The sequence below is a fragment of the Cryptomeria japonica genome, chromosome 8 (genome assembly GCF_030272615.1).
Source record: "Cryptomeria japonica chromosome 8, Sugi_1.0, whole genome shotgun sequence".
NCBI lineage: Eukaryota > Viridiplantae > Streptophyta > Pinopsida > Cupressales > Cupressaceae > Cryptomeria > Cryptomeria japonica.
The window spans coordinates 450342889-450354834 of record NC_081412.1 but is presented as its reverse complement, the minus strand read 5'-3'; positions in this window follow the sequence as shown (position 1 = coordinate 450354834).

Sequence of the window (11946 nt, the reverse complement as noted above, 5' to 3'; positions counted from 1 at the left end):
GAGGACTACGAACAATCTGTTCCTTCGCTTAGGGCAGAACTCCGTCGTCTATACAAGCTCGTGCATCCGGATCTTTTTAATTCTCATCCACATGCGCAGGTCACTTCTTTCAAACAAACATATGGTTTCTTGCTCTTATTAGCTGGTTATGATATTTACTGTGGAGTGGACGATAATCATGATTAAATTATTCGTACACAAATTTCAATTTTATGAAATTGAGAGTTGAAATAACAAGCTGAGTGGTTGTGGTTTCAAACAACTGACTATTTTAGTTCAACTGCTTTCCAGATAATAGATAACAGAAAAACATAGATCTAAGTAATTGCGCAATATTACAAGTAGAGTGCCTGTGATAGATTGGCAATTTTTAATTTCCTCTCAACAGGACGAATAGATTGGCAACATTACTAAGCTTCTTTCTTTGGTGAGCTTTACGTAGCCCGCTTTAGAAGACGTCCAACAGGAAAAATAATAGACATGAATAGCAATAAGAACTGTAGTGCAAATCTGGAAATTGCAAGGGAAGAGAAATTCCTTTGAAAAGACCTTGCACAGCTCTATGAGGATATAAGATAACCGAAAGCCTCTGCAGCTAGAACATAAAGAGAAGGGGATAGAGAATAGCCTTGCCTGGTGGGCCAAGAGAGACCAAAACTAACCGACTTTCTCCCATTAATGTAGAGACAAGTAGATACTTAAATGAAAAGGGCTCGAACAATAAAGAGAAACAAATATCTGAATATGAGTGCTTTAATGATGGCCAAGATAAACGGCCTTTCAATGCAGTCAAGGATTTCTCAAAATCAAGCTTAAGAAACAGATTGCGCTGCCAAGAGGCCTTGGCCCATTCCATGCCCTTCCAAACAACAATGATATTTTCTAGGATGAATCAACTTTTGATTATCATAGTTTGCTTTGATCTTACAATTGTGGGAGGCAGACGGCGAATGACGAGGGCAAGGAATTTAGCCAGAATCTTATAAGCAACCTTTGTTAACGTGATAGGTCTCTATCTAGAAATGAGATTAGCACCTGGTGCTTTGGGGCTGAACTTGATATTGCATTTGTTGATGATAATGTCCACAAACTTATTTTTAAGTGCATCCTTGCTACGTAACCCGGGGACACGTCCCTGGCCTAAAACCACTTGTTTCCCCAATCCCCTATCTACTAGAAATCCTGGAAACATCCTGGCCCCGGCCGTGGGGGACGTCCGGTTGTCCTGAGGACGGTGAGGAACGTCTAGGACGTCCCCCGACCGTTCTAGGGACGGTCGGATGTCTCTTGCGACTAGGGCCATTTTTTGCAAGTTTATTTTTTCAAAATTTGAAGAATGAAATAAGAGAAATATTTGATTTATTTTTTATTTTTTGCATTTTATCAGTTTAAATTTTCATTCAAACTCAAAAAACATGAGCAACAGTGAAGGTGATAGTAGTATGAAAATGAAGTGGAAGTGGTTGGTGGAAATGCAAGTGGAAGTGTTGAGAGAAGTAGTGAGCAGAAACCTAATATATTTAAGTGCCCTTCAAAAATCATGGAAACATATGCAAAGGACCCTTTCAATAAAAAAAAACCTTGTCTCCAATATGTTACACCTAGGGGTGAAAGGAAAAGAAATTTGGGAGGGAATAGTGTGTGGGATTGTCATATTCGCTTGACAGAATTTAGGGGCAGCTACACAAGGGTAAAATCTCATTTTTTGAGTGTTCTAGGCCGTGGGATCAAAGCTTGTCCAAAACTAAAAGATGAGGAGAGGATAGAGTGTCATAGATTGCATATGGAGGTAGAAATGGGGAAACAAGGTGGGGAAATGCCGGCACCTTCTTTTGCATGTTCACAAACATCTGTGCCTATGACACCCACTATTGGTAGTAGTAGTCAAGTTGAAACAAGAGGAAAGAGGAAGGTGGATAGTGAGAAGGAAGGGTTAGTAGAAGCTTTGTTTGATGCATAAGGACGTGAAGCTACAGAGACATCCATTGCTAGATTCATTTTTGCTAATGCCATCCCATTTCATGTGGCATGTTCCTCTTACTTTAAACAAATGGTCAAAGATATAGCCACTATTAGTCCCACATTCACACCCCCCAAAGATCATAAGCTACAGACTACTCTCCTAGACAAAGGGTATTCCAAGATCAATGTGCTAATGGAGGATATGAGGTGAACTTGGATGAGGTTTGGTTGCTCTATTGTAATGGATGGGTGGACTGATGTTAGACATCAACCACTCATCAATATCATTGTCACATGCCCTGCTGGTTTTTATTTTCTAAAAGTCATGGATTGTTTAGGGAAGCGTAAAGATGCAGAGTTCTTGTTTAGCATTTTGAGAGATGCCATAGAGGAGGTTGTGGCTGCTAATGTTGTATAGGTGATCATTGAATCAACATGTGTGTGTAAATTAGCAGGTTTGATGGTGGAAGGTGCTTATAGGCACATCTTTTGGACCCCAAGTTGTGTTCATGCATTGAAAGACATAGGAAAAATAGATTGGGTGAAGCAAGTGGTGGTAGAAGCTAGAGACATTCAAATGTTCATTTGCAACCACCACACCTCACTTGCTCTCTTTAGGTCATTTTCAAAGGAGCTCCTCAAACTTGTTGATAGAAGGTACGCCACTTAATTTTGTATCGAACTTCCAAATTTTTATTTTAATGAACATTGAATATAGCATAGGTATGCCACTTAAATATTTTATTATTTTAATGAATATAGGTATGCCACTTCATCTTGTTGGAGAGGATACTTGAGGCACATGATCCTTTATAGTTGATGGTGGTGAATTCTGAGTGGGCTAGATGGTGGGAATCAAACTCTATTGAAGGAAAATTCGCCAAAAAAAAGATCCTTGATGACAAGTGGTGGTCCATTATGAGGTAAGACATTGCTAATTTTATTATTAAATTGCTGATTGTTTTAAAAATTAAATATTAGATTACTGATTTTCATATTCTGATTCTATTATTTTGAACTTTGCATTTCTAGATATGTTTTCTCTATTATCTCACCTATTGTAGATGTCATTAGATATGCTGATACAGATTCTCCTAGTCTTGGAGATATATATGAGACATTTGATAGCATGCTTGGGAAGATAAAGAAAACAATTTTGGTTAAGGATCCTACTTTGGGGTTCTATGAGAAACATATTAGGCCCATTGAGACACGGAGATGGAAAATAATGAACACCTTGCTTTATATGGAAGCCTATGTTGTGAATTCCAAATGGTATGCACTAAGGGATGGAAGGGTGCCTCCATGTGATGATGAAGAGGTTTTAGATGGGTTCACATAGGCCATTGATAAGATATATCCAGAGGAGGAGGCTTCCATACTTTACGCACAATTCCTTGACTTCAAAAATCTTCCTTGTCCTACATTGAGTAAACCACATGTGAGGTTGGATATAGCTATATTAGCCCGAAGAGACCCTTTTGGATAGTGGACATGGCATGGGAGGGATACACCACAATTGAAGTTTCTTGCCACTCGCCTCCTTTTCATAGGTTGCTATTCCTTTGTTGTAGAGAAGAATTGGTCCACATATGACTTTATCCACTCTATCAAGAGGAATAGACGTACCTCTAGACGAGTAAAGAAGTTAGTGGCCATGCATAGTCCTCATCGACTTCAAGATCATTGGACTCCAGAGTATTGGGAGACTTAGCTTTACGATTAGATGTTGATCTTAAAGATGTGGTCCAGGTTGATGAGGAGGAGACACCAGGGGGATTGGTTGGGATTCTGTTGGATATGGTGGGCGTTGACCATGATAGTGGCAAAGATTCAAAGGACTCTGATTTTGATGCAATATTAGGAGATGCAGATAATGGGCATTAATGTACTTTGTTTTTTTGTATTTTCATATTGTAATTGACAATGAAACTATATGACAATAGTGTAGCCTTTGAGCATTTTGTATGTTATTTCTTTAATATCACATGCATATTGACAATGAATCCTAAATTATGAATGTATATTGAGTATTGACAATGAATTTTGAAAACAAACGTTGTATGTTCAAACTTTATGTTCTAAAATGTTTTCATAGTATTATATGCATGCTACATCCATGTTTTCATATGAATATAATGTATATGTGCATGCCTTATCCATTTTTCATATGAACATTTAAGATTTCCCTATATATTTTTTGGATCCATGGTTATAGTTATCTAGAAAATCCTTGAAAATCTCAAGGAGAGCAGTAAGATGCTCGTGATAAGAGTTAATGACTTTATTCTTCTTGGCATATTTGATGCATAAACTTTATCACCAAATATAACTCACTGCACGTGAGCTTGGATTTGAGCATCACTGAGATGATGGTTTTCAATAAGCTTGAGTAATAGGGGAAACAGGTTAGGAATAGGGGTTTTCATAAGTCAAACCTAGGTTGAGGAATCAACCTTGAATGAAATGTTGCAAATACTGAAATAAATAATGGAAAGATATACCTCAGAATTGCAATGATTGATAATGATTCTTTTTCTTCTTGAATGTAATCACATATGTTGTATGAAATGGCATGAAAATGGCAAAACCCTAATCACACACACATGCTTGCATAGGAATGATGTAAAGTTGCTCCACAATTTATAGATGAAGAATATGTAACCTTGATGAACTCTATAAATTTTTGATGATGAATGCTTGAATGCCTGATTGCTTGATTGTAACTCTCCCAATCATCCATGTATATCCAAATGAAGCAGTCACCGACAAGGAGGGACCTCGAGGAGATCAGTCCAAACCGGTCAGCAAGAGTCAACACAACATAAACACACAAATATGATGGAGGCAATGGAGAATAGTTAATTTTATTGCATGAAAGTCAATTACATCCAACCAGTAACAACTAGGTTACAACATATCGACACACAGGCCTAGTAGAATAGGTCTCACCGGGACCTTGAATCGAAAGATCCATCTTCTAAGCATTTTCTATCAGATACTCCTTTATTCTCTAAGTTGATTGATTTCATTCTAAATCATGATTACAAATATATATATATATATATATATATATATATATATATATATATATATATATATATATATATATATATATATATATATATATCGATCCAAAGGATCAAAAACCCTAATGTGCAGAAATGAATGAGGTCGGCCTCCGGAAAATCCAAAGGATGAAATGCAGAAGGTCAACCACACGTCAAGAAACATGGGTCAGTGCAAGAAGATGAGTCCACTTTTTGGCCAAAAAGTGGAAGTGTTTTCCCTGATTTTCAGATTTTGTCTCATTTGAGCTTAAATTTTGAAACACTTAGAGATTGAATCTTGGAAAAAGTCAGTAATATAAAAGATAGCCCTCTGAGTTTAGTTTCCAAATATATAATTTATTTTAATACCCACATAATAAAAAATAACTTTTTAAATCGAGTTCTGAAAACTATGTTTTAAAAATGCCTGTTTCAGAACCATACCATGCATGTGTACGACCCACACTTTTTGACACAATTAAAATTATTTTCTCAAACCGTTTTGGGAAATGGTTTGTAACACACTGAAGATTGATGAGCATATTTTTTTGTATTTTTTTTTCTAATATTTTTTTTTTAATTAATTTTTTAATTGCCGTAATTATCTTTTTAAAAATTTGACGTGTACGACCCACATAATTTGATGTAAACTTAACATTTTTTGATTTTTTTTTTTTTAAATACAAAATAATTTTGTGTAGATTGATGACATATAATTTTTTTTCAAAAATTCTTTAAAATAAAAAAGTTATTAAATTAACAAAATTAGTTAATATTTCAAATTTATGGACCTGATTTAGTATAAATTAAATGAAAAATAGTTAAAATAATCAATTTTTAAATAAATTTACATATTTAGAATCTAGACAGTATAATCTGAAATGGATTTTAATTTCGTATAAAAATTCTCTAATTAGAGGCGTGTAAACTATTTCTGAAGTTCATATTTGTGCTTTCATTCATGGAGATTTGAATTTGCAGGTCCATGTCTCAGGTGTGGCCATCCCAGGCCTATCCCGGGCCTAATCCCGAGCCAAGTAGTGGGTTGTGGAATCAACTTCCACAAAACGGGCCCCCGTTTTCAAACAAGGGCGGATTGTGGAAAAAAAGGAAAAATGCCATTTAGAAACGGGGGCCCGCTTTTAAACAAAACGGGGGCCCGCTTTTAAACAAAACGGGGGCCCGTTTTTTAAAACGGGCCCCCGTTTCTAAAAACGGGCCCCCGTTTTGTTTAAAAGCGGGCCCCCGTTTTATAGCAAAACGGGGGCCCGCTTTTAAACAAAACGGGCCCCCGTTACCTTTCGGCTCGGGAGCCCGAAGCACAAACGGGCCCCCGTTTATAAGAGCGCATTTTCCAATGCGCGGACTTCCGCGAATTTGTGACTCATTACCTTGCACTTGCCCACATCGAGATCAACGTCCAAGGCTCCACAAGCATCGGAATGGGTTCTAGTAGATCACCAGAATAGGTCTCAGGTAACCAGAAACACCGAAACAATCTGGTAACAAGAAATAGTCAAGGAAAACCGGTAGAATATCTTGCCAGAAAGTGATCCAAATGAGATGTGGTTAGAGAGAAAGCAGGGTGATCAAGTCTTCAAGAAGAATCCAACTCCACAGGAAACTGGTGTGCCAAAATCGGGACACACAGAAAGGAAAAATGAAACTACAAACACAAAAGAAAAATGCTTTTGGTTGATGCAAGATTGCTATGAACCGGGGATGCTCCTGCATCAGACGTCCGGGGTTAATAAAAAGTGAGCCTCTCACTTTGCTGGGGTCAGAGGAAAACCAAGGCATTCTACCTCTGCCTGAGAAATCCAAGATGAGTCTTCCACTGGTCTGTTCTTAAAACTTCACAAGGTATTCTTTGTATTGAATGCTCTGGGTACTATGCCCGATCCTACTATCCAAAATTTCTTCAATCTGATCTGGTTCCTTTCGGGGAAGTTGTTTCTCCAAGTCTGCAATATTGTCCTCACTGAATTCTAGTTCATGGTACTCATGAAGATCTGCAATGTTGAATATAGGTGAAATACTTCGACTATTCGGTAGCTCCACTTCATATGCATTTCCAGAATTGAACTTTCTCAAGATCTTACAGGGTCCAAACTTCTTCATCTACAACTTATTATAAGTTCCAACTGGGAATCTCTCTTTTCTCAAATAGACCATCACTTCATTGCCAACTTCAAATTCCTTATGTCTCCTCTTCTCATCTACCTTCTCCTTGTATTTTCTATTCATGTCTTCCAAATGTTGTTTAACCTGAATGTGCAATGTTGCCATGTGATTTGGAAATTCTTTCTTCACTGCTAATGTCTCTCAATTCTGCTATTCCTTTAGGATGCACATCGGTAACAATCTCAAAAGGTCTTTTTTCATTACTTGTATTTACTGAAATGTTATAGGCAAACTCTGCTTGTGCAAGGATCAAATCCCAACTTCCGGTTTTATCTACTAAACATCTCAACAAGTTTCCCAAACTCCGGTTAACTACTTCTGTCTGTCCATCAGTTTGTGGGTGAAAAGTAGAACTGAACTTCAAATCTATCTTCATCGTTTTCCAAAGTGTTCTCCAAAAATAGCCAACAAACTTAGTGTCTCTGTCTAAAACTATGCTCTTAGGTAATCCATGCAATCTTACCACTTCCTTGAAAAATAGGTCTGCTATATGGAATGCATCTGATGTCTTCTTACAAGGTATTAAATGAGCCATCTTTGAAAATCTATCCACTACCACAAATATAGAATCATTCCCCCTTGGTGTCTTAGGTAAGACAAGTATAAAATCTATACTTATATCCTCCCAAATTCTTACTGGTATTGTCAAAGGTTTATACAATCCCACATTCTGACTACTACCTTTTGCAACTTGACAAACTCTACAACTCTGCACATATCTCTTAACATCTTTATAAATCTGGGGCCAAAAGTAATGCTCACTTACCAATGCAACTATTTTATCAATGCCAAAGTGTCCAACTAAACCTCCACTATGATTCTCTTTTATCAGGTTCTCTCTCATGGAACTTTTAGGTATGCATAACTAAACTCCCTTAAACAACATCCCATCCTGAATGAAGTAATCCAACCATTTGCTCCTATGAACCATAACCGGTTCTCTACAGACTTTCTAAGGTTCTGAAAAATATGGGTCTTCATCATACAATGTCTTCAAATCTTCAAAACCTAATACTGTCACTCTCATCTCTGTCAGCAAATTCCTTCTCCTACTCAATGCATCAACAACTTTGTTAGATTTCCCACTTTTATGTTTCAACACAAAGGTGTAACTCTGCAAGAACTCTACCCATCTCATATGTCTCTGATTCAACTTACTCTGACTGCTCAAATATTGCAAAGCTTGATGATCTGTATACAACACAAACTCCTTAGGCAGCAAGTAATGTCTCCATTTCTTCAAGGCTTGAATTATGGCATAGAATTCCTGATCATATACTGAATATCTCTTCTGAGCATCATTGAATTTATCACTGAAATATGCTATTGCTTGCCCTTCTTGACTCAAAACTGCTCCTATTGTTGTTCCACTTGCATCACAATCCACTTGAAATACATTATTGAAATCAGGTAAAGCCAACACAGGCTGCTCGGTCACTTTCTGTTTCAACAACTCAAAACATTTGTTTTCTCCGGTGGTCCACATTAATTCCTTCCTATCTCCCCTCATGGTCTCAGTCATAGGATTACAAACTGAACTGAAATTTCTAATAAACTTCTGGTAAAAACTAGCCAATCCATGAAATGATCTCACCTCTCCAATGCTTTCTGGTGTAGGCCACTCAACAATGGTTTTCACTTTCTCAGGGTCCATCTTCAAACCATCCTCATATATCACAAAGCCCAAATAGACTAACTCATCCTTCATGAAAGTTTACTTCTTGATATTGATCAGTAACTTTTCTTCTCTCAACCTCTATAAAACTTGTCTTAACTGCAACAAATGTTCCTCTTTTGTTTTACTGAAAATCAAAATGTCATCCAAGTATACAATAACAAACTTGCCCAAGAATTTATTCAAAACCTCATTCATCAGCCTCATGAAAGTACTCAGTGCATTAGTCAAACCAAAAGGCATCACCAACCATTCATGTAATCCTTCATTGGTCTTAAATGCAGTCTTCCATTCATCACCTTCTCTCATCCTGATCGGATGATATCCACTCTTCAAATCTATCTTTGTAAAGTACTTTGCTCCACTCAAACAGTGCATTATGTCATCCATCCTAGGCAAGGGAAATCGGTATTTCACGATGATCTTGTTTATTGCTATTGAATCGGTACACATCCTCCATTCTCCATTCTTCTTAGGTGCTAATACTGTTGGTACTGCACAAGGGCTCAAACTTTCCCTGATCAAACCTTTATTCAATAGCTCCTGCACTTGTCTATTCAATTTTTTATTCTCTGTCGATGTTAACCAGTGTGCAGCTTTGTTAGGCAAACTAGCTCTGGGAACTAAGTCCATGCAATGACTAATACTTCTAACAGGTGGCAATCCATCAGGTACATTATCTGAAATGATGTCCTCATATTCTGTCAGCAAATCTCTTATCTCTGTCAGGTGTTCTCCTTCCGGCTCCAGTCTCTCAGTCCTCTTAGGAATTAAGGCAAAACACACATTCTCATGTCTCAGTCCATCTATGAAATTCCTTCCATCTACAAGACAGATTCTGGTATTTGTACATAATTCATTCTTCAAAGGTTCCTCCAAAGGAGACAAGGTTTGCTTCATCCCATTGGCCACAATAGTGTAAGCATTCTTCCTCCCATCATGTATTTCTTGTCTATCAAACTGCCAAGGTCTTCCCAACAAAAGATGACAAATATCCATAGGCATAATATCACACAAAACTTCATCATGATAATTCCCAATTTTTAATTTTACCAAACATTGTTCACTTACTAATAACTTATGTTCATCCTGAATCCATGCTATCTGATAAGGCTTAGGGTGTTTCAATCTCTCAGATTTCAACTTATTCACCATTTCTTCTGAAACAAGATTATCTGAACTACAACTTTACAACACTTACTTGATACCTTACATCTGGTTTTGAACAAATTCTTCCGTTCCTCTAAGTAAACAAAGATAGATGATAGATTTGATCTTGTTTAAAGATCGATTTCTAATCATGTAAACTAAACTTTTATGTTTGATTTAAAATATTTGAACATTAATTTATATCTTTTAAAAAATGCAATAAGTTTCTCTGTGTCATGGTGGTTTTAATAGGTCTGTAGGGTTATCATAATTTTCATCTTTATAAGTAGGCTCATATGAAATAAAAGTCTCTAGACCATCTACAACAACTACCATCTACAAGAAGTAAAAGAGAATGTTTCATTTTGTTAGCATCTTAAAAAGTTGTGTTTCCTTTAGTATGTCAAGAAGTTACCTACTACCACTTATCCTTTGTAAAAGGTAGAATCTTGTTACTCCCTTACCATTTAAAAGGGAATTTCATGAAGTAGAATTATGATCTCCTCTTCAATGCTTGAAATCTTGACTCTATTGCTTCTCCAAATATTGAAGGAAGATTGAAAATGCTCAATTGCTCTTGAATGCTTGATCTTTTGAATGCTGAGATGCTTGATTGAATTTAATGTATTGTGGATGATCAAATGTGAGGGAAAATCTCTCTTATATACTTTATCATGGGATTAATTGACTCATTTTATGACATGAGAAAACATAGGGGGAATTTTACTACTTCAAATTTGAGTAAGGCTAAGGGGAGGGGTCCAAGATAGGTCCCCATTAAGGGGGCCTAGAATGACATGCCCTGGTCCTGGCCTAATTTGGGGCAGGATCAAGGTGTAGGCAGGGTGCATCATTGAGTTGCATGAGGTTTTTGACATGTATGAGTGTAATTGGGTCTCTGATCAGGCTGACGGGTGCAAAAACTAAGGTGAAGACCCGAATGCAGTTCAAAATTGTAAGGGGTACAATTTTAGGAAGTTACATTTATCCCCCACTTTAGCGGGAGTATGAGTTTACGCAAATACTCATGATAAAGTATAGAGAATTCAGATTGAATGAATTTCACCACATCAAAGAGGCAACATTCACCAAGCCCCCAGTGGAATCTAGGATCGTATGACTTCAATGATAATGTAAAACAAAAGATCATAAAGAGATAGAGAGAACCATGACTACAACTAGTAAAGTTATCTTACTATGAGTCATGAAAAGAAGATACTAAAAATCACACAGCAAAGACAAAGTTCGCTAAGTAACCTTAAGTATCAAGAGAGAGAATCATGAGTAGAGTGTATGCCCCCATGTTAAAATGATTGCACATGCCTTGCCGAGATAAATTTCTTTAAGCTAGGATACATCGAAAAAAGATAAGAACATTATCGCAATAATTTAGCCCCCAAGAGAGGATAAATCAAAGGATAATGAATACAAAACACAAAACAAAAGGTGGTTTCACCTACATTTGGAGTCAGTATGCTTTTTATGTATGTATGTATAGAATTATTCTCATCCCCCAAAGAAAGGAAACCACCATGGAAGAAGGGAACACATGTGTCTTTTGAGTCAACATGGAAGAGACCAAAAGATATCTCAACACTTTGCATCATCCTCAAGTAGAAAACACTAGGGACAACAAATAGAAGAATAGGGGAAACAGATAGAAGAATGCAATAAATAAGAAAGAGAGAGAGAGAGAGAGAGAGAGAGAGAGAGAGAGAATCTGTGGTGCTAATGAAGCTAATCAAGCATATTATCCTCCCCTTGATCTTGCTAATCATTATTTCAGGAAGGTGGAGAACACGCAAGAGGAGACACATCTAGAACAATAGATGAAGCTACCACAAGCACCAAACAAGGACCATGCTCTAATGATAAGTAACTTTGTTCGTTACTAGGATCTAGGATTAATACTTTTGAAAATTTTGC